This window comes from Oncorhynchus nerka, linkage group LG27, assembly GCF_034236695.1.
Source record: "Oncorhynchus nerka isolate Pitt River linkage group LG27, Oner_Uvic_2.0, whole genome shotgun sequence".
In the NCBI taxonomy this organism is placed as follows: Eukaryota; Metazoa; Chordata; class Actinopteri; order Salmoniformes; family Salmonidae; genus Oncorhynchus; species Oncorhynchus nerka.
Window position 1 is genome coordinate 72,610,943 of NC_088422.1, and position 22,512 is coordinate 72,633,454.

Sequence of the window (22,512 nt, forward strand, 5' to 3'; positions counted from 1 at the left end):
AAAGAAAATGTCTCTATTCAAGACCACGCAGCTGATTTCTTTAAAAGATAGACAGGAACATGGGCAGGATGTTTATACAGCAAAATGTAAACATTTTCCCTGGCCTTCTTTAAATAAAAAATCAAGCAAAAAGACTCTCTAGATCAGCTCATACTCAATCTGATGCATTATGTCCGTTTTAGACAGCTCCTTGTGTATGGATAGGACTTTTCAACGTAAATGCAGAAAGGGATTTCAATCATGTATAATTATGTTCACACAGTAGAACTGAGGGTAAGAGCGCCCTGAGCCTAGCCGAATAATGTGCACTGAAACTCGAATGAAGACTTCAGATCGACGCCCACCAAACTCTCTCCCCTCAGAATTGTGCTCGAATCAAGGTAAGTCACTTTAAACGTTCGTCAGTTAAAACAAGACAGCGATATGGCTGCGGGCCGTCGTCTCAATTTAGTTCCAATCAAGATTTACTAGACCTGTTGTGCAGTTAGAAGTGCGAATAAGATTGGACGCCGTATGATGCTCTAATTAGTCATTTGATTGTAATGTGGTGGGCAGCCTAACCAGACTATAGTGTCACAGAAAAATAGTAACAAATATCATCTGAGTTACAAAGTTAAGCGATGTAGCACATAGGTCTACTTTATTTTCCTTTTTGAAAAGTTCGAAGGGCATTCCTTATTAACAAAGAACTGTCTTAGGATCATAATTTGCAGGCTTATCATTTAGAAAATTAGAATAAGAAAATAAGTAATTAGGCTACGTTTAGAAAATGTATTGTTTTAAGCAGCACTTTTTACTATAGGTCTTCAAGACTTCATCCACCATTCTAAATGTAACCAGTTTTTGGCTATTCATTTAAGCCTTGAACCGGTAGGCTATATGTATGTGTGTAGTGGAGAGCCGCCGGTCCATAGACTAAATCTGTTGACAGAAGACTGTTCATTGTTCCCCGGAGAGCGCACAAGCCCTCAGCCCCTCAACCCTTACTCAGGCGCTCCTGATGCGCGGGTTCACTCTCCGGGCTGGCTCGTGGTGGTTCTGCTGTTTTGGTTTGCCGGGTTGTTAGACAATTTTATTTATATGCTATTGATATCCTGTAATTAATGCACATATTTTAACGCAATTCAGTTACAGACACTTTGGCAAATTGTAAATACTAAATGTCTTAATACATTTTGGGTGTCATAAAAGTAGGTTATACAGGCTACTGTTTTTTCTTGACTAAGATTTTTGAACAGTCTGGAATTAAAATATTCTACAATTAAATGTAGTTTTCCTGCAAATATGCGTCTACAGGAGAATATTGTAGGCTATGTAGGCCTACTCATTTTTATCAAACTTCGAAAAGTAAAATCATGTCATTTTGATGTGGCCTATTTATTAAACCGTAAGAGGATGTTCTGAAGCGTGTATAGGCCTACGTGTATTTGAAGGACAGCCTGTGTTCCAACAAACCGCCGTAAATGCCGTTGTTGGCTTGGTTCCTTCGTGACGTTTTTGCCAAAGGAAAATAAGAACATATTAAAATCTCCGCTGTCAACTACACAGGGCATGCGAGAGGTACAATGGTGACATTTGCTGTTGCGGCTGAGTTTGTTTTAACCGGTCGCTACACCGGGCGATCGCTTGGAATGAGGCATTTATCAGCCGAGCGGACCACCCAGCGCGCAGAGAGAGAGGGGGCAGGCGCGCTTGCGTCCTCTCTTTCCCCTGCATTTAATTACAGTTGATGACTTCATTCCGAGAATCACGCCTTGTTTCAACACGTCGTGCCCGTCCCCACGCCGAATGGCCCTCTCACACACTTTAACCCCGCCACTCATCTTTGACATGCACTTTGAAAAACTAATGTCCACGGCTAATTGATCCCTAAATGTTTACCCAAACCAGTGGGACGCGAGTTGCTCCATTGATCTTTGAAGGGGGACGCGCCGATGACTGGCGCGTTGTTAAACCCCTCCGTAAAAAGCTGTTGACAGCTACGCATAATTATTAAGGGTCCCTCTGGACCCTCAGTTGATATTACAGACTATTTTCCGTCAGTCAAATTATTGTTACTGCGTGGTTTTAAACGAGTTATGGTGTCCTCTAAATTCTATTGATTTCTTTCCATAGTACATTGGATAATTAAGTTATTATAGAACATTGGCTGACGTTTCATTGGCCATATGTCTTCTATGGAATATATGTTTCTTAGATAACATTCTTTACCGCCTTACCCATGTTAGGCAGCCTAATGATTACATGGAAGTATTGTAAAGCGTGAGATAAGGGTTAACTCCAATGTTATAGATTTACGCTTGTAATGTCACTGTTGGAGGATTGTGTTTTGTCGGCATTTTACGGCAATCCGAGGTCACCACTTCCCACTTGCCCCTCGTAGTTTATTTCATGTACTTTTTCCATGACGTCCTCCAATGAAATATTTGACAGCGTTGCATCCTCAGGAATGTTCGACCACTTAGGTGGAGGAATTCCACATCATTCGGCCAACCCAGCAGTATGCGTTTTTGTCTCAACAGAGAGCCTCTCCAAATGGTCTTATTGTTATCCAATCGACGAAATCTGACCAAAAGGCCCATTTGTTTTTTATTTTACATGAACTTAATATTTGATTTGTTTATTTTACATGGACGTAATGATGCATTATATTGTTGAGGGTGGTTTAGATTTTTTTTCTGTACATGCACACACCCAATAACACGTTTTAGACACAGGGCCTTTATTTTAGCAACCTTTGTTCTACAACTACAACACTCTGTGCCTGGACATTTCAATCAACGGTGATAGGCATATTGCTGAAGCTGTGCACCGTACGGTGACACACTCGGAGTCTATCTTGCATTCACTGCGAGGGAGATTGTAATTCAGCCTAAACCTTGAATTAGCCTACTTAAATGTATATCATATAGCCTATCATAGCTTGTCCAAGACTCACCCAGTTATACATTAGAACTGCTACTGTCTTTAGTTAATGTGACTGTGAGGTGATGTCACATACTGTTTTACCCATTTTTTTTAGATATAAAGATGATTTGTTTCAACTTTATTTTTTATTTTTTTGCAGCTTCCCTTACCATTCAGAACACTTGGTGATGGGAAAATGAGACTCCAGAACATAAATGAATTGTTATTGATGAAGGGGTCATTTAAAAAAAAACATATATATATAAGCTACTAGACGTTTAACAAACTACTGTTGTAATTAGTCTTATAGGCCATTTGGGAATATATAATTGATAAACAATATTAGTCCTGAGCTTGTTTAGAAACTGAAATGAAGGTTTCGACACTGAGAAATCAGTGTGTTACCCGCTTCAGTGTTGGAGTGGAGACGGGGAGGGTCACCAAAAGGCTGCAGCAGAGTTGTTTGGAGAGCTTTGTGACAATTGATCGATCAAATGTATAACTGCACCTTAGAGCCGCAAGTTCATTGGATCTGGATGCACTTGAAGTCGCTTCTTTGCACGCCTCAGGATTTTAGAAGAGAACCTTGAGTGCATGATTTGGAATTATGCTTGTTTACTTAGTAAAGCATTTTCTAAAAGTCAAGAGATGCATTTGTTTTGATGCTAAATATAGGATAATGTTGTAAAAAAATATTAAGGTGTAGTTGTGCCATGCCTAAATATTATTATTCAATGATTTACTGCATAATATCAATTACGCTTTGCAGTTTCTCTTATTTTACCCATTTCTGGGCTGGGCTATGGGCTCCTGCATCTTGGTCAATTAACCAACGTGATCACACAAAATAACCTAATGTAAAGCCCATAATGCGAGTACTAAGCAAATGTCATTATTCACACCCCTTGACTTTTTCCACATTTTGTTGTTACGAAGTTAGATAAAAATTGATGTAATTGTATTTTTTTGTCAACGATCTACACAAAATACTCTGTCAAAGTGGAAGAAAAATTCGAACATTTGTAAAAATAAATATTTGTATACAGTACCAGTCAAAATTTTGGACACCTACTCATTCAAGGGTTTTTCATTTTTTAAACTATTTTCTACATTGTAGAGTAATAGTGAAGATATCAAACTATTAAATAACACATATGTAGTAGGCCCAAAATGTGTTAAATGAATCAAAATATATTTTAGATTCTTCAAAGTAGCCACCCTTTGCCTTGATGACAGCTTTGCACACTATTGGCATTCTCTCAAACAGCTTTACCTGGAATGCTTTTTCAACAGTCTTGAAGGAGTTCCCACATATGCCGAGCACTTGTTGGCTGCGTTTCCTTCACTCTGCTGTCCAACTCATCCCAAACCATCTCAATTGGGTTGAGGTTGGGTGAGTGTGGAGGCCAGGTAATCTTATGCAGCACTCCATCACTCTCCTTTAGTAGTGGTTTCTTTTCAGCAATTTGACCATGAAGGCCTGATTCACACAGTCTCCTCTGAACAGTTGATGTTGAGATGTGTCTGTTACTTGAACTCTGTGAAGCATTTATTTGGGCTGCAATCTGAGGTGCAGTTAACTCTAGTGAATGTATCCTCTGCAGCAGAGGTAACTCTGGGTCTTCCTTTCCTGTGGCGGTCCTCATGAGAGCCAGTTTCATCATAGCACTTGATGGTTTTTGCGACTGCACAAAGTTCTTGAAGTGTTCCAAATTGACTGACCTTCATTTTTTAAAGTAATGATGGAGTGTAATTTCTCTCTGCTTATTTGAGCTGTTCTTGCCATAATATGGACTTGGTCTTTTACCAAATAAGGACATTTTCTGTATACCACCCCTACCTTGTCACAACATAACTGATTGGCTCAAACATATTAAGAAGGAACAAAATTACACAAATTAACTTTTAACAAGGCACATCTGTTAATTGAAATGCATTCCAGGTGACTACCTCATGAAGCTGGTTGAGAGAATGCCAAGAGTGTGCAAAGCTGTCATCAAGGTGGCTACTTTGAAGAATCTAAAATCTAAAATATATTTTTTATTTGTTACTACATGATTCCATATGTGTTATTGCATAGTTTTGATGTCTTCACTATTATTCTACAATGTAGAAAAGGAGTAAAATAAAGAAAAACCCTTGAAAGAGTAGGTGTGTTTAAAATTGTACTATTATTTGACCATGTAGAAAATAGTAAAAATAAAGAAAAACCCTATGTCAAAACTGTAACTTGTCCACTTAGGAACATTCACTGTCTTGGTAAGCAGCTCTAGTGTAGATTTGGCCTTGTGGTTTAGGTTATTGTCCTGTGCTTAGCTCCATTCTGTTTCTTTTGTTATCCTGAAAAACTGCCCAGTCCTTAACAATGACAACCATACCATGATTCTGCCACCAATATGTTGGCAAATATGGAGAGCGGTACTCAGTAATGTGTTGTATTGTATTTTCCCTGAACATAACACTGTATTCCGGACATAAAGTTAAGCACATTTTTTGCAGTATTACTTTAGTGCCTTGTTGCAAACAGGATGCATGTTTTGGAAGATTTTTTATTCTGTACAGGCTTCCTCCTTTTCACTCTGTCAATTAGGTTAGTATTGTAGAGTAGCTACAATGTTGTTGATCCATCCTCAGTTTTCTCCTGTCACAGACATTAAACTCTGTAACTGTTTTAAAAATCCCCATTGGCCTCATGGTGAAATCCCTGAGCGGTTTCCTACCTCTCCGGCAACTGAGTTAGGAAGGACACCTGTATCTTTCTAGTGACTGGGTGTATTAATACACCATTCAATTTGTATTTTTTTTTTTAACCCATCTACCATTAGGTGCCCTTCTTTGTAAGTCATTGGAAACCCGCCCTGGTCTTTGTGGTTGAATCTGTGTTTGAAATTCACTGCTCGTCTGAGGGGCCTTATAGATATTTGTATCTGTGGGGTGCAGCGATGAGGTAGTCAAAATCATGTTAAACACCATGCAACTTGACTTGTTAAGCACATTTTTACTGTTGAACTTATGTAGGCTTGCCTTAACAAAGGGGTTGAATACTTATTGACTCAAGACATTACATTTTCATGTTTCGATAATTGAAAAAAATGTCCCAAAACATAATTCCACTTTGATGTTATGGGGTATTGTGTGTGTGTGTATAGGCCAGTAACAAACCAAAAATATCGATGTATAAATGTTTTAATTCAGTCTGTAACACAACAGAATGTGGAACAAGGGAAGGTGTGAATACTTTCTGAAGGCGCCGCTAAATGTAGATATATCATTCTCAAAATTGTTCGGAGTAAATAAAGGTTATTAAAGCAATATAAGATCTAAATTTGAACAAAAATGGAAGTAATAGTTTGGTAAAATTGTATTCTGAAATCCTGAAACCAACATATTATATCTTACACGAAATAACACACATGTTTGTAGTATTTATAAAAATTCACATATTGTGCATGTTATATAACTCAGGGCGTCCTGTGAGAATGCCAAGGCAAATTCATGTTTTAAACCTGGCTATCCATATTGCCAAATATGTAGGCCTATGGGTATATATACTTTTGTCCTATTTTTACATGCGATATATTTCTTAATGAGTAGTTAAACAGAAACATCGTAACAAAGAGAGGAAAAATATGCACATATGAGCTCAGTCAGGCAATGCCGTTATGTAGCCTAATTACGTACAGGAGCATCCAGTGGACAATGCCAGCAGGATACGTGGAGGGTACATATAACATGCACATTATGTTGCTGTAATGCACTGTATGGAAAACAGTTCAACAATTGAAAATGTTGTCTGTTTTAAAAGGCATGTGTTGGGAACAATCATTATACAATGCATCATTTGGCCAAGGCCTATAAGGATTTCGTTTTTCAAGAACGAGTGCAGATATCTTGATACATTACAATGAAAATACTCATTCACACTTTCCGTGCCCACATGTGTAGCCTATTTGTTAATGTACCATTTGAAAACCAACAACGAAATCAGCAAAGGTATGCATCGTTTTTTCCCTTTTGTTTTATGACTAGGCAAATGTAAGAAAATCGTTGTAATATTTCAGTAATATTCTTATCTACTTTCATGGACAAAGCACGATATAAAATATACACATGAGTATATTCTACAAACAATGTTGATTCCCTTTTACACTCTTGGCTATTTTCGGAACAATGCATCATCAGTATATACATTACTGCAGATTTCAATTTCAAATGGCCTGAAACTAGATATCTCAGTCTCATGCGTCGCTTAGGCCATCTAGCGTTGTCGTTTTAATTGAAAACAGTATAATGTCGAGGTGTGTGCACCCCCCTCATCACTTTCTCTGGCGCGGTAGGTGGCCGTGTATATTTTTGTTCAAGTGGTGTTTATGTGAATGAGAAAGGACTGGATTGCTAGCAGACCGCTGATTGCGCTCATTGGGCCTCTACATTGATCTGAACAGTACAGTTGAGGGGCCCCACCCTTTCATGCAATCAACAGCACTATAGAATCGCGTTCTACGACTTTTTAATTTACTTGGCAAGATCTCGCCGCTGGACCTCCAAGGCGCGCGCGGGTGTGAGTGTGAGTGAAGGCGGGGGAGAGGGGCGTCCTTTTGGCGCGGTAACTCCAGTGTCCCACGATACCGCGGACACTACCCACCTTATATAGGCTACAACAGGACGCACACACATCTACCATGAAGAAAACGAATTCACCATATCCCACTGGACACAAACTGGTTGAGTCTACTTTATTTCAACATATTGTGACATTGACTCTACCTGGAAAATACATTGGATTTGCAAAAAGTCATTAACATAAAGAGTTGATTTGAGAGTGAAATTTCAACCATATAATTAAAATCAAATAAAAAATCTAACTTTATTTGTCACATGCCCCAAATACAACAAGTGTAGACCTTACTGTGAAATGCTTACTTACAAGCCCTTAACCAACCAGTTCAAGAAGAGTTAAGAAAATATTTACTAAATAAAGTAAAACATAATCAAAAGTAACACAATAACATAACAATAACGTGGTATAATTGTCATAATGGTAACCAATTTTCAACATATTTTATACAAGGTTTGTCTATGTTGAATTTGTACCTTTTGGAACAAACCTCCTACAGGAGAGATGATCTGTCTACAGCGATCTATTAGAGCAGCACCTCCTACAGGAGAGATGATCTGTCTACAGCGATCTATTAGAGCAGCACCTCCTACAGGAGAGATGATCTGTCTACAGCGATCTATTAGAGCAGCACCTCCTACAGGAGAGATGATCTGTCTACAGCGATCTATTAGAGCAGCACCTCCTACAGGAGAGATGATCTGTCTACAGCGATCTATTAGAGCAGCACCTCCTACAGGAGAGATGATCTGTCTACAGCGACCTATTAGAGCAGCACCTCCTACAGGAGAGATGATCTGTCTACAGCGACCTATTAGAGCAGCACCTCCTACAGGAGAGATGATCTGTCTACAGCGATCTATTAGAGCAGCACCTCCTACAGGAGAGATGATCTGTCTACAGCGATCTATTAGAGCAGCACCTCCTACAGGAGAGATGATCTGTCTACAGCGATCTATTAGAGCAGCACCTCCTACAGGAGAGATGATCTGTCTACAGCGACCTATTAGAGCAGCACCTCCTACAGGAGAGATGATCTGTCTACAGCGACCTATTAGAGCAGCACCTCCTACAGGAGAGATGATCTGTCTACAGCGATCTATTAGAGCAGCACCTCCTACAGGAGAGATGATCTGTCTACAGCGATCTATTAGAGCAGCACCTCCTACAGGAGAGATGATCTGTCTACAGCGACCTATTAGAGCAGCACCTCCTACAGGAGAGATGATCTGTCTACAGCGATCTATTAGAGCAGCACCTCCTACAGGAGAGATGATCTGTCTACAGCGATCTATTAGAGCAGCACCTCCTACAGGAGAGATGATCTGTCTACAGCGATCTATTAGAGCAGCACCTCCTACAGGAGAGATGATCTGTCTACAGCGATCTATTAGATCTCCCATCCAGTGTTTTAACCAAGATTAGCTTTGATATTTTCCACTGACTACTACCAATGTGCTATAGTGAGAATGGCTATTGAGAGATATCTTAATTAAATATATAAACTGTTGCTATTGAAGTCCTTCTGAGATGTAATTAGAGCAAATGAAATGTAACCATACTCTCTCTATAAATCATAGATCATCAATGAAACTATTTAGGCCTATATTGCATTTGTGAAGTCATCAATAGCTATTGTTTCAATTCAACACAAAAATAGACAATAAATAGGCCTAGGATTTAAGCCTTTAGTTGATGCCAAATTTAATCTTCAAGTTAATAATGAATATGTTGGATTCACCTCTCCATTTCAACCAAAAATGTAAGTTAAGGAATAGGATTAAATCACATCAAACTGTTTTAAAGTGCATTTAAAGTTTGATTTGATTTAGTTATATTTTTTAACTTAGATTTTTGGTAGAGATGGAGACATGAATCCAACATATACATTATTAATTTGTAGACAAACTGGAATTAGTCAGACTAAGTCAGTGGCACAACATATACATCTCCTTCAAATGTTATGTGGTTGTGTTGACAACCAAACACAATTCAATATCACTTTTGCAATACAGTAAATAGTATATTAACTTAACAAATATGTTGAATTCACATCTCAACTGAAATAAAAGTGAAAGAATATGATTGAGCCAGTGTCTCAATTGAAGCTATCCCAGCATTATATATGTCTCCTATAAATGTTGATATTTTGTTGCTTGCCAACCTAATACAATTCAATATGACTTGTGTAAAATAGTAAATAGCCTAAAATGAAGGCCATCTTACAAACTAATTTTAAAAAAATTATTCAACCTTAAAATGGGTAACACATCCATGGCCACATTTTGAGGTTACTGTAACTCTAAAAGTCATTATTATGGAATCATAGAAAGCGTGCATGTTCATAGCATGTTCATAGCATGTTCATAGCATGTTCATAGCATGTTCATAGCATGAAACGATCCCAGGTCTGTGGAGAACTTCACCATATAAATATCTGTGCGAAATCTCAAACCGCATTGATCACTTGCACTATGTACTTTTAATGTAATACAAATACAATCCAGCTCATTCGGTTGTGCTATTAGATGAAGCACAATGATAACGATTAAGCAGTTGTATAAATACAAAAATGACATTGTATTCCCATTTGAACTGTTGTGCTTTTAAATGGTTGAAAGTGCAATGATAACACATGGAGAGCTTGGGACGATAAGGTTCTATCTGCATTTTTGTCTAAATGTAGTGATTGCCATAGCCTTGTTCTGTTCAATGTTCTCTAACTATATAGTACTTTAAATACCCCCAATGCATGTTGTTAAGTTCAAAAGAATACTAGATGAAAAAAATATTGCTTACACCATTCAAACCAATGAGGTTTCAGAACATATTACTGAACATATAACCTTATAACTCTCGACATTTAGATGACAACTAAATAAAACATCATAACTTGTTTTGACGTTTAGAATTTGGTTGTGCTTTTAGACAGGTTAAAGCATAGTGATAACACATTGGGAAATCAACAAACTTCTGGCTGTCTTTTTGAGTGGGCGAATAACAGTTGAAATCTCATTGATCTCAACGATAAATTACCCACATTTCCACTTTGAAATAACGTGGCGTGGCCAGTGGGATGTTTCAGGCCATTTCAGCCTTCTGTTAATTCCATAGCGTTATCTTCTTAGTGAAGTTGTCCGTGATAAAGGTATTCAGATCTCGATACGCTTGCCATTTAGCCTATGAGCAGGACCTATTTTATGTGTAAGATGTTACTGGTTCATGCAGATGGCGATTGGTTGATAGAAGGCCCTACACCTTTTTTTCTGATTAGAAATAGGGAACCAATGAGCACATGGCACACAACAGACCCTTTCAGTTCAATTGGGCACATATTCATCCCGTATCTGACACACTTCAGTCATATTCATATAACCTCGCCTTGCTCTCCATCTCTTTGTTTAGAAGACTTAACATGCAAAAAGAGTCCCAGACGAGGATTCTCCATGGTGGCCTACTACAGCGTGTGACATGTCCATTGATCATTCATGTCTTGAACAAAAACATGAATTGTATGATGCAATGTGTTGTGTGTTCGGTGTCAGGGCAAATTCTCCTATTGAAAAATCTGGCATTTACACATTTATATGAAAGCTCTATTTGTCCATTTATTTGAACTATTGACTGAGGCTACTGACATGAATTATAATTCACTTGTGATAATGGACCTTCAGTTAACTGATCAGTAAATGCAACTGATTGTTTTAGTGATCAGACGCATGAAATGGAGAATGTGTGACCCGTTTTAGAAGTCAAAATGTAATTGAAACTGCAGTATTCGAGAGATGGAAAATACATTCATTCAATATTTATAGGCCTTATATTCTGTAGGCGTGGTTATTTGTTGTTGATGATTGAGAGACATTGGATTTTGGATTTGCTTTGGACACTCATTCGCCGTCATGCGCTGTTCAGTGCTGACATTTCCCTTATCAAGGTATATTTCGCAGTTTCAGCTGCATTCACCTGAAGTGTCTCTTGGATAACTAACTATTTATAATGCAATAATTAAATATGCATTGTCATATGACATTTTATCAAACAAAAAAATGATTCCCATTCAATGCAGGTTAACCTGCATGATAATGAAAAGTTCATCATCTTAAAAAAACGAAACATTTATTTTTATTTTTATAGCTGGTTGACATTTTGTTTGTTCTGCACAACATTGATAGCTAATCATGTTAACTGTATTTGTTTATAGCCTATGATTATTGTGAGTGAGTTAGGTAGGCCTATTCGTATGATTATCAATATGAGAGAGAATATTAACCGGCTTTCGATTAATTATCACCCAGAAACTAAAACCAAAACAAGAACTCTTACATTTTTAAAAATAGGCTACATGAAGATATGCCACCCTATGCGTTCTTTAAATAGCCCCTGGAACTCAGTCGCACAGTTTGTTTAGATCCGTAATGTTTTGGTTCATTTGAGACTGGCAATTTATTTAGTTTTTATGCTCGTTAAGCTACAGTAAACTCTGTATTGTTATCCTTAAATATAGAGAACCCGCAAACCCCAAATACACGAGATGAGTCATTTTGTGCGCGCAGCGATGGTGCTGTGTGAGAACCCCGGGCTTCCCAAGAAAGTTTGGCGCGCCAACCAAACAACAACCCTCACCCAACTGTCCCTGAGGTATTGTCAATCCGTAAACCGCTCCACTTATTCCTCTCAATAGGCTTCAACTGCGTATTTTATTCGTAACATAGTCCTCATGTTCTCTGAACTTTGAATCATTTTTGACAGCCGTATTTTCAGAGGGAAATTCGGCTTTCAAGGGAATAAAAATATGAATACAGGCATATGTAAAATTCCTTCTGGCTTATTTTGTGATCACACAAACTCGGCTTACACTACCACAACATTATTCGACATGACTGAAGGACACGAGTGTTGAAGAGTTGTCAGTTCCAGAAGTTTTACAAACTCAAAACTGTCCAAATGTGGTCATTGCGAGAAGGAAAATGTTCCAACATGTCAAATATCTGCGATTGACGTTTTAGCCACTGACTGACAGCATGTTTATAGAACAAAAGAAGACAAACAACAAATATGTAATCGTCATAAGGAAGGAGATGGTCACTAAAACAACAATTTAGTCCTTATTCTTTTAGTCCTTATTCTTTTTTAATTTGAGACTTTTTGAAGCTCATTATGATAAAGAAAAACACCAGAAACGTTTACATTTTTTTGATTGTGGATTTTTTCCCCATTGTGGTAGGGTTTTGTATATTATTGCACTTATTTTCAAGTGCTTTTGTCAACTCTTGTTTATCTCCAGTTTCTCGATCTGTAAACTATACCTGATATAGTCGCCTAAGTAATTAAAGGACATTAGTCCTTATTGATGTTTAACGTTTTTCATATATATTTTTTCAAATGTTTATTTTCTACTTATGTCTGCCTTACAATATTGCCAAGTCAGGACAGTAGTTGCATGCTTTAATCAAGATCGTTTAACAGTGAGACATCTGACAAGGCATTTATTATTTTCTGCACACTATTATTAACTTAGTGTGCCATTCCTAGAGCTAAATAGCGCTGAACCAAACCAGAGTGCTGCCTAATGTCTGATTACCTCTCAGCTATAACCCCCTATTGATGCCCATGTGTTCTACCAGAGCTGCATCTCTTCTGACTCATCCACTATAACAGACCATTTTGGTCATTTAAAATCAGTCTAAAAGCACATAGTCATTGAACTAAATTATAATAATCCTCAATAACCCTCAAGCTAATGTAATACACACCTTTCTTTAATGTCTTTGATGAGCCACAGAACAGTTCAACTGTATGAAACGACACTGGCATTTATCAAGCATCCCTTATCCTATACTAGTTTATTTAAATGAAAGCAAATTATGCAACCTAATTCCTGATAAAAGTTTGAAATTAAATGGAATTTCAGTACATTTGAAATATGGATTGAATTTCAATAGACCGACTCAATGATCAGGTGTTCCTTTTAATTTTTTCTCATACGGTCATGTTATTGTTTCTTTTAATAATTCACAACCCTGTTTCTTATCATATCTGTATCATGTACAGTTTAATGAAAGTTTGCTCATATAACCAACTGCTCTTCTTTTTCCCATTTCAGCCCTCTGTGATGGATGAGAGAGAGGATTTTCCAGTGATGGCAACAGTTCCTATGACGACCAGACCTCCACCGGGGGATTGCGTCTGTCAGACAGTGCTAATGATAATTGAGAGGTACGGATCGAAAAGATTGAGTATGGATGTAATCTCTCCTCCAGCAGAATACCAGAGAAACCACTATGAGAGGACCATTTTCCCCTCTCACCACTGCCCTGCTTAGTCCTGCACTGTTCTACACTGCATGCTTCTACTCTGCTCTATACTATATTGCTGCTGGAGGCCTCCCAGCCTGCCCCACACAGGGCAGAGAGTGAATGGGTAATGTCACTGTGTGTGCAACCTCCTTCGGTGTCTCCCTTCCCTCAGCCTCACACACAACACAGGGCCAGTCCAGGGCAGTTTGTTACAGATGCCAGGGAATATATCAGCAGGGAGAACTCAACCAGAAGAAACGGTCAGAGTAGGACATAACAGAGAGAGGGAGGGAAGTCAGGCCACAGCCAGCTCTGGTTACAGGTTAGTTACAGAGGCTTTGATAGTTGCTGATGGGACTTTGATTGAAGCGTACTCAGATTTATATGATGCGTGTTTACTCACAGCCCACCATCTCTCTCTCTCTCCCATTCTGAAGGGGGATTTTCCTGTGGCGAGCCGCTTCGGAAAAAGCTATTAAGAATTCCCAAACAGTGCACAACAATGGGAGACGTCGTTCTGCAATGCAAGTCCCGAATCCAAGTCAGTCCCTTACGGTTTTCCTCTGTAACGGTCCCCGGCTATATTTAATCCGCCCAGAGAGCAGAACCCACCTACATACAAACCACAAATTGAAACTATGGGGAGGTGGTTTGTGGGGTGTGGGCTAAGTGGGGATGGTAATTGCCTATTGTGGAGCTTAGGCCTCTCTATTCTACCATAAACGGGCTTGGCAGCCCACAACATGATACCCCTGCCTCCACTCCACTGTTTGAGTTGGGGAGCAGATCCTCCTTGTCTGTGGGAACCCATGGCCCAGCAGTGGTCGGAATCAGTCAGGAATGCTTTGGAATGGTAACACAGCGGAAGGCTAGGGTGGGGAAAAAGGCCAAGAGCATTTCCTGAACAGAGGGGGGTCCCAGCGAAGCATCACACTTCACTGGCATCATGTGATGGGGATCCCGCCAGACCTGAGCCCATGATCCCGATTGGAGGAGAAGGATGCGGTAGGGGAGAGGAGGGTGAAGCTGGAACAGAAGAGAGGGGGATACGCAAGAAAGACATAGTGGTGAGGTGAGATGGGTGCATTGGGATGAGAGAGGGATGAAGTTGGAGTCAGAAAAGGGGAGTCAGGGAGAGAGGCAAATTCTGCTAAAACGTACATCTTTAATTTCCCCTGAGTGAAGTAATGCAGTCTGGACTGGCAGGCTGCCTGCGTGTGGATGAATGTCTGAGTGTGCTATACCACGACTTTCATGAAGAGGACTTCACAGTCTCTAATTTCTGCCCACAACAAAGTGCCTTCCACTATCTGTGAGGAATAAACAGTATATACTGTCAAGGTCTCCAGAGAGGTCACTGAGACCACGTGGAAGACTGGGAGTTCTTAGACCACTGCTACTGAAAGACCTGCAAGAATCTGTGCAGCAGTGTGGGGTATCCTACATACATTCTAAAAGACTGTTCCCTCTCACCACAGCAAAGACAATGTGGTGAATATTTTGGCACAGCACAGGCATGTGATTCTGAGTACATCCAGTTAACTGAAGGTCTGAAATATAACTTTGCTTAGTAACACGTGATACTTTGCAACACCCTGCAACAGTAACAGTGATGAATGCTTTGGTTGAGAGCAGTAGATCAGCCGGTGTTGAAAAGTGTGACGCAGACAGGTTTTGCGGCTGAAATTGGGACAGCACAGTATATCTGTCGGTGTGTGTGTGTGTGTGTTTGTCCAGACCTATGAATCGGTGTGTGTGTATCCAGACTGGCGTGGACAGTCAGTCCCTGCTCCCTGGGGCTTGTGTAAATGTCGTGAGGATCTCAGGAGGAATTTTTCCCCTCCAGTCGTCAAAGGGCTTTTTATTTCCACCTGCTCCCGGCCTCTTTCCGTTGGTCTGCTCTATAACAATGGTGCTGGAAAGGCAGCAGAGTGCAGAGTGACAGCACAGAGATTGATGCTAGATTGTGTTTGGCCCTTTTTCAGATAGGGGCCTTTGAAGGGAAGTTGCTAACAGCAGCATATCACTCCCCCCACCAACACTACAACCCCCTCCACTACCATCTCCACCTCCTCTCCCTCTAACACTGGGCTTAGCAGAGGGCAAAGTGCTGATCAGGCCTGTCTCCCAGATCCCTTTTTACAAAAGAGCCAATTGCCCGAAATGGCAACTTGGCAGGTGGTGGTAAACAGGCTTTTCACTACTCGTAAATCAATTCACCACTACATGAAACAGGATGAAGCTCATTTACGCCACGCAGACGGTCGAACCCGAGCCCAGAGACGCCCCACCTCGCCTCCGGCTGCTCCCTCTCTCTCGTCAGGCCCTGGGGCTCTGGGCAGAAAAGAGATACACGCTCATCAGGACAGCATTCTTTCCGTTTCGCCGAAGAGTGGCCTGGCGAAGAGGGTGATCCATCACCCCAAATGTCTATTTTTTTCCAACGTTCTGTTTTTCTCTCTCTATCTCTGTAGGCTGGAGTGGGCAGGCGTGTGGGTTTGGCCACAGGAAGCTGTGAATTCCTTGAAGAACAGAGGGTGTCAGGGCCCAGAACGCAGAACGGGGGGGGGGGGGGGCTTACTGTACCTTGTAACGTCTCATTATCCTCCTAGTTGACCCCTGACCCCGGCCTGTGTTTGTATCAGGTCATCAACGTGAGGAATTGTAATGAGTCACTCCAGCAGTGTGTTTACCTTCTGGAGTCACGCAAGGAAGGAAATAAGGCACAGTCTTCTAAAAGTGTCAAAGTGAGAGAGAATAGCAGCAGTATTAGAGCAGAGCCCTGATTCATCTCACTGTTACTGACCTCTTGTACCGTTACACTGGGTTTATTTAACCTATTCACTACTGTAGGGAGACTAGCTACAGATCAGCTGTATGAAAACATAAGGTATGAGATTAATAGTGTAATTCTGTAATTGAAGTCTGATTCGTACCCCAACTCATTGAGTGAAATGATCCGTGTACTGCACTATGTGGATACAACTTATTTTTGCTATCACTGTGTAATATGTTGCTAATAGACCAAACATGTATTTTTGTCCTAATTCTCTGTTGTGTGTTGCAGTCATTTGAGTTTTTTTGCTATGCCCAATGAAATTTGGAGAGATGTAGTATTTTCCTTTGTCTCATGCAACAATCATAAATTATGTGTATGTGATTTTTCTGTTTAATAATAATTTATTGCAATATATTTCCGACTCCAATATATAGATTATGTCTGGAAGATCCCTTGTAATACACTTTGAAGGAGAAATCTTCACTTCCAAATACATCGTTTTTTAAAATCTTGAACTTACATTGAGCTCTTGAAGCTGTTGAAACTGGAATGAGTATGGAACTGTGGCCAACGCCTGTGATTAAAATACAATGTCCTGGCCTACCATTACGCTGTAGCCTTCCACACCGTGGGCTTGTGTGATTGCACAATTGTTGTTTTTGAGCAAGTGCCCCTGTTAGTTTTACTCTGTAAATAAATATGTGCTCCGAGCTGACAATCCATCCTCCGTTACTTTCTTTCATCCTTATATTGGAGAGGAGAACATCATCACTGACCAGTGTCTCCACAACACACACACACACACACACACACACACACACACACACACACACACACACACACACACACACACACACACACACACACACACACACACACACACACACACACACACACACACACACACACATACACATACACACACGGCCACAATGAGAGAGTCAGCAGCTCTTATTTTGGACAGTCTCTCCTGAATTCTAAGGGCTGTCAGGCGGTTTGATTGATAGTTGTGTTCATCACCATATTATTAAGTAATCAGGCTCACCACAGTTCATTATAATTAAAGACTTGGGATAAGTGTTTATTTTTTGTGTCCTGTAAAAAAACATATCGTTTTGTGTTTTTTGAATATTGTGTGTGTGTGTGTTAGACAGTGTGTTTATATTTGTATTCTTTTCCACAGTGGACCTTAGTGACCCAGAAAATCTGTGTGTCTGTCCACCACTGAGTTTATGGCTACACTTGGGTCTCTGTGAGAGAAGACAAATGCAACCACGATCACATATTATATCCATACAGTAACAACAGGGAATACTCCCCTGTGATGGTAGCTCTTTATTTCACTTGTCATTTCTTAAAACGAAGCCCAAGCCTATTTTAATCTTCTATCTTAGAGATGTTACAACTTTATTTTCCCCAAGGGAATGTTTTATGTAGGAAGACCCCCTCCATATTCTGTGAGGCAGCAGCCTGGGTCTCCTGTTCTCACCCAGGTTGGCAGCTATGGCCTGAAGCTCTGCCTGTCCGGCTGGCCTACGTCTGTCTGTATACCCCAGAGGTAAACACAGTGGTGCCATAGCGGACATGCCAAGTGTGTGGAGACGGGGAGAAAGCAGAGAGAGCACTGTGGCACTATTCACAAGGTCCCTGCCAGGTTTCTCTTCTGGAGGCAGGCTTCATTTGATGATTGGCCATTTGGCAATGGGCCATGTATTAGGACAAAATGGCTCTTTTAAAAGCCCCAGCTCATTCTCTTGCTATGGCTGATTTGATTCAGGAATCAGTCAAGTGGCAGATGTTTCATGTAGGATCGTCGGTGTAGGTGCATTACACTGCTTAAGCACGGCTACACATTACTTTTAACGAGCCAATGAGAGAGGAGGGTGTTGAGGATGAACATATGGGATAAGAGGTAAAGAATATTCTTGCTAATTCCGAACCACTATAATGAGTGATATATTGAAGTACCACAGGTGGGGAAGAGTGCAGGTGGGCAGGCAGACTAGGAGTTGGTTTCATAAAAAGAGATTTGGTGATACGGAATTATAGATAACGTCATTAATGCATTCCCTCAGAAAAGTACTGGCCTTTTTTTATGTACACTGTGTACTAAATAAAGTGAATCATTTACAGGTAATTACTCATTTGAACTCAAATTATTGTTCATTTCAGTTCAGGTTTGTATTTTGTGAACTCCGAACAAGCAAAATACAATAACTGAAAATATATGAATAAGAAAACATACATGCATATGTTTTAAAATTCCACCATGGGCTTTTCCCTGGTTGTGTGTGCGTGCAAAGTGTATATTTGTTTACATGTCTAATTTAATGAATTGCACGTCAGTGGTCCCTGGCTTCCTCCTCGTTCTCTAGTATTTTTGTCTAACTGGGGGAAAGAGACACTTAGGGATCAGACGATAAATTCCCTGTCTTTCCGCAAATGTGTTTGGGCTATAAGATAAACATAGGCTGGAATACATTCAACACTAATGAAACATTCTGGTGGTCCCATGTTTACATGAACTCTATTACCACTAGGACCTGTCTAAGGTATTGACCTTCTGCCCTCTCACACCAGTAGACATCTGCAGCCTATAGTCCCTAATACGTATCTTACTGAACGGAGTAGAACTACAAACCCTTCCCTCCTTTTAAACAGTATGAAGACTTGGCTGTGCATCCTGTTCCCACATTAATGCAGTGTGATGTACGATGATCATAAACGACCTGTGGCTGCAGACATCTCAGGACACGTGGTCACTGAGGGGTTGGATTCCACTACCTTAGTATAACTCCTTTCTTCGCAGTCCAAAAAGGTCACGGAAAGCACAGGAATTCAAACACACTTTAAACGTCTGCTTCTGGTGAATTTCTCCTCAGGAGAGGGGAACGTAGAGCGGATCAGTGTTTACACTGTAGTTATTTATTATGGCAGGATTTGGACATTTATTGGTGTTGTAGCGTGTAGGGGGAAAATAGAATCTGAACAAGGTCTATAGTGGAGACCTGAACCGTTTGCTCTTCTTGGTTAAGTGGATCAGCTTCATTAAAAAACGTTTTAGCATCAGGAGATATAATTAGAGTTTGATAAACATAGGAGCCCCTTCAGGCCACTATCTCGAATCAGATATGAGTGGAGTTCCCTTTTTGCTTAATTTATCATTCTGGCCTCTAATACTGAGTAAATAGTAGCCTACTAACGTTCAAGGATGTAGAAATACAGAAGGCTCCAGTTGCTTTGTGCTGTCTGTGTTAGAACCCAGTGACAGCTAGTTAAAATACCATAACAACAACACAGCCATACATAACAGTCTACACCTCTCACATAGTCTTGTGCGGATGAATGTTGAGAGCAAGCTGATCTGATGAAGACGGATGAAAGACCTTGTTGAAGTGAATCTCCAGTATGGGTGGTTGTGTGTTATCCTCAGATGACTGGGAGCATGTTGTGTTGGAAAGTGATCCGTTCTGTAGTTAGCCCGTTATTTTGATCTGCCCTCCACCCCCAGCCCAGCCTACTGTACCCCATTGAAACACAGGCAGGCCCACCAACCAGGCCAGTAGACCGCGTTTGTGTGTGTTATCCTTTATCTATTGAATGGGGAAACTTCAGCACAAATTGAGTGGGACAATGTGAGTCACATTTTCAGTTCTAGGAACAGGTGTTGTGAAGGACAGACAGTCAGACAGAGACAACAACATAGACAGTCAGTCAGACAGTCAGACAGCCAGAGGCCCTTTCATGTGTCTGGTGAAACATGGGGATCCATCCTTAATGACACCTCTGGGACTGACAGAAGAGGTTTGTCTGGTAAGGCAGATTGGAAGTGGCCTGCAGATGAAAGTTAGAAAAATAAATAAAGCAATGGCAAGCAGTCAGGGTTTTTCTCTTGTACACCCATAATGGGAGACATACGGACACACTCACGTACACACACGCGCACACACACACACACACACACACACACCCACACGCACACGCACACGCAGACACGCACACGCACACGCACACGCACACGCTCACGCACACACGCACACACGCACACACGCTCACACGCTCACACGCACACACGCACACACGCACACACGCACACACGCACACACGCACACACACACACACACACACACACACACACACACACACACACACACACACACACACACACACGAGGAAAACAAGTCCCGCTCATGTTTTGTCTGCTGTGTTATGTATCAGTCGCCAAGGAAACATTGATGAACTTCGGCTGGGAGTCTTTAGCAGTGGAATTCTGTGTTCATCCCTTTGTTGTGCGAGACTTTCTATGTAGGATTTTATTCTGCATCGCTACTCTTCTTTATTGTGTAGATGCTTTACAAGTTAAATCAAAGCCATTATGACAGAGAAGCTCTGTTCTTGATCACAGAGCTTCTATTTTAAGCGCATACGATATTTGTTTCAGTGTTAAACAGGTCATTAAATCAATCTCAGAAGGATCAAATGGCTTTTTAATTTCCTCCAATTGATCTTTTCATCAACCTACGTGGCTGTACTCTGCCTAGAGTTAGAATAGTAATGGTAAGACAATCCATGCTTGCCTCATCCTGGCTCCCTCACCCTCCCTCACCTTGTAAAACTGACCCTCTTCTCTCTCGTGTGTTCACACACGTTCCACTCTTCCTATTTTCTTTGTGCCAGTCCAAATTAGGCCCAGCTCTGCTAATACGTCTCACTGTACAGGAGGTTGGCTAGCCCTTAAGGAAAATAACATGGAACCCCTCAGGACTTTCTCTTCTCTCTCTGAATGGCACACAGAGAGATGTTGTTGGCCCAGAGGAGCCATGGACTAATGATGAGAGAACCAGGGGTGTTGGTTTAATTGTGCTGGGATTTGGATGAGAGTGTGTGTGTGAGTTTGTGTGTGAGCGTGCGTGTGTGCGTGCATGAGTACTTGCCTGCGTGCGTGCGTGTGTGTGTGTGTGGTCATTGGTCTGGAGGAGGAGAGGGAGGTGGTAGAGCCAGGTCTTAGTTACTACAGCTTCAGATCCATGAGTGGGAGGGTAAACATGCTCAATGGTGCAGCCCTGTTTGACTTGGCTGGAGTAGTATGTGTGTGTGTGCTTGCATGGGTAGAGTTGAAGTTGATGAAGAGAGGTGAATAGAGTGATTAAAGAAGGGACTGGGGGACTAACGGCCTAACTTTTGTCACTGGTGCCAGGGGAGTGATTTACTCTGAGTATGGTCAGTCTGTTGTCTGAGCATGTTAACAAATCACAGCCTCAGGTCTGACCACCACCACACCAGGTTAAACCTCCATAACTCTCTGACCACCTCCCACCCACCAACCCAGCCACCCACCCAGCCTGCCAGCTAACCTGCAGAGCTACAGCCAGGTCTCAACGGCTGAGTGCTGAGTGGGTCTCTTGGCCTAGGGGCAGCCTATGGTCTACTGACCCCCACCAGAGTCACCCTACCTGGGTGTACGACATATTATGACTTTTTATTTGAGTCTACTTGGTAAATATGTTCTTCTTCTTGAACTGCACTGTTGATTAAGGGCTTGTAAGGAAGCATTTCACGGTAAGGTCTACATTTTGTTGTATTCGGTGCAGGTAACAAATAAAGTTTGATTTGCTGTCCACTCCCAAAGCGGATACAGAGGTTTAGCTTGTGTCTGTTTTGATTCAAGTACTAAGGCAGTAAACAGTGAAAAACAGTGACAATTGTTTCCCAGAGGACGATACACTCAAAAGTGTCCTTTGGCTGTCCCCATAGGATGACCATTTTAGGTTCTAGATGCCATTTTTTCTAAGAGTGTAACATAGGTGAATTATAAATGAATCAGTCCTGAATCATATAATCAATAAATCACGCACTAGGGTCTGTGGTGTGTGGTGTCTGACCACCAGCAGTTCAGTATGACCCTGGGG

General features: G+C 40.9%; 1 long non-coding RNA gene across 1 annotated transcript; it reads left to right on the forward strand.

The window, feature by feature from the left end:
• The first annotated feature begins 112 nt into the window (after window positions 1-112).
• LOC115112390 (uncharacterized) lies at window positions 113-17,321 on the forward strand. The gene is made up of 3 exons (XR_003860932.2): window positions 113-380; window positions 13,632-13,744; window positions 16,299-17,321. It is a non-coding gene; the product is annotated as an uncharacterized LOC115112390 (long non-coding RNA).
• The last annotated feature ends 5,191 nt before the right edge of the window (window positions 17,322-22,512 follow it).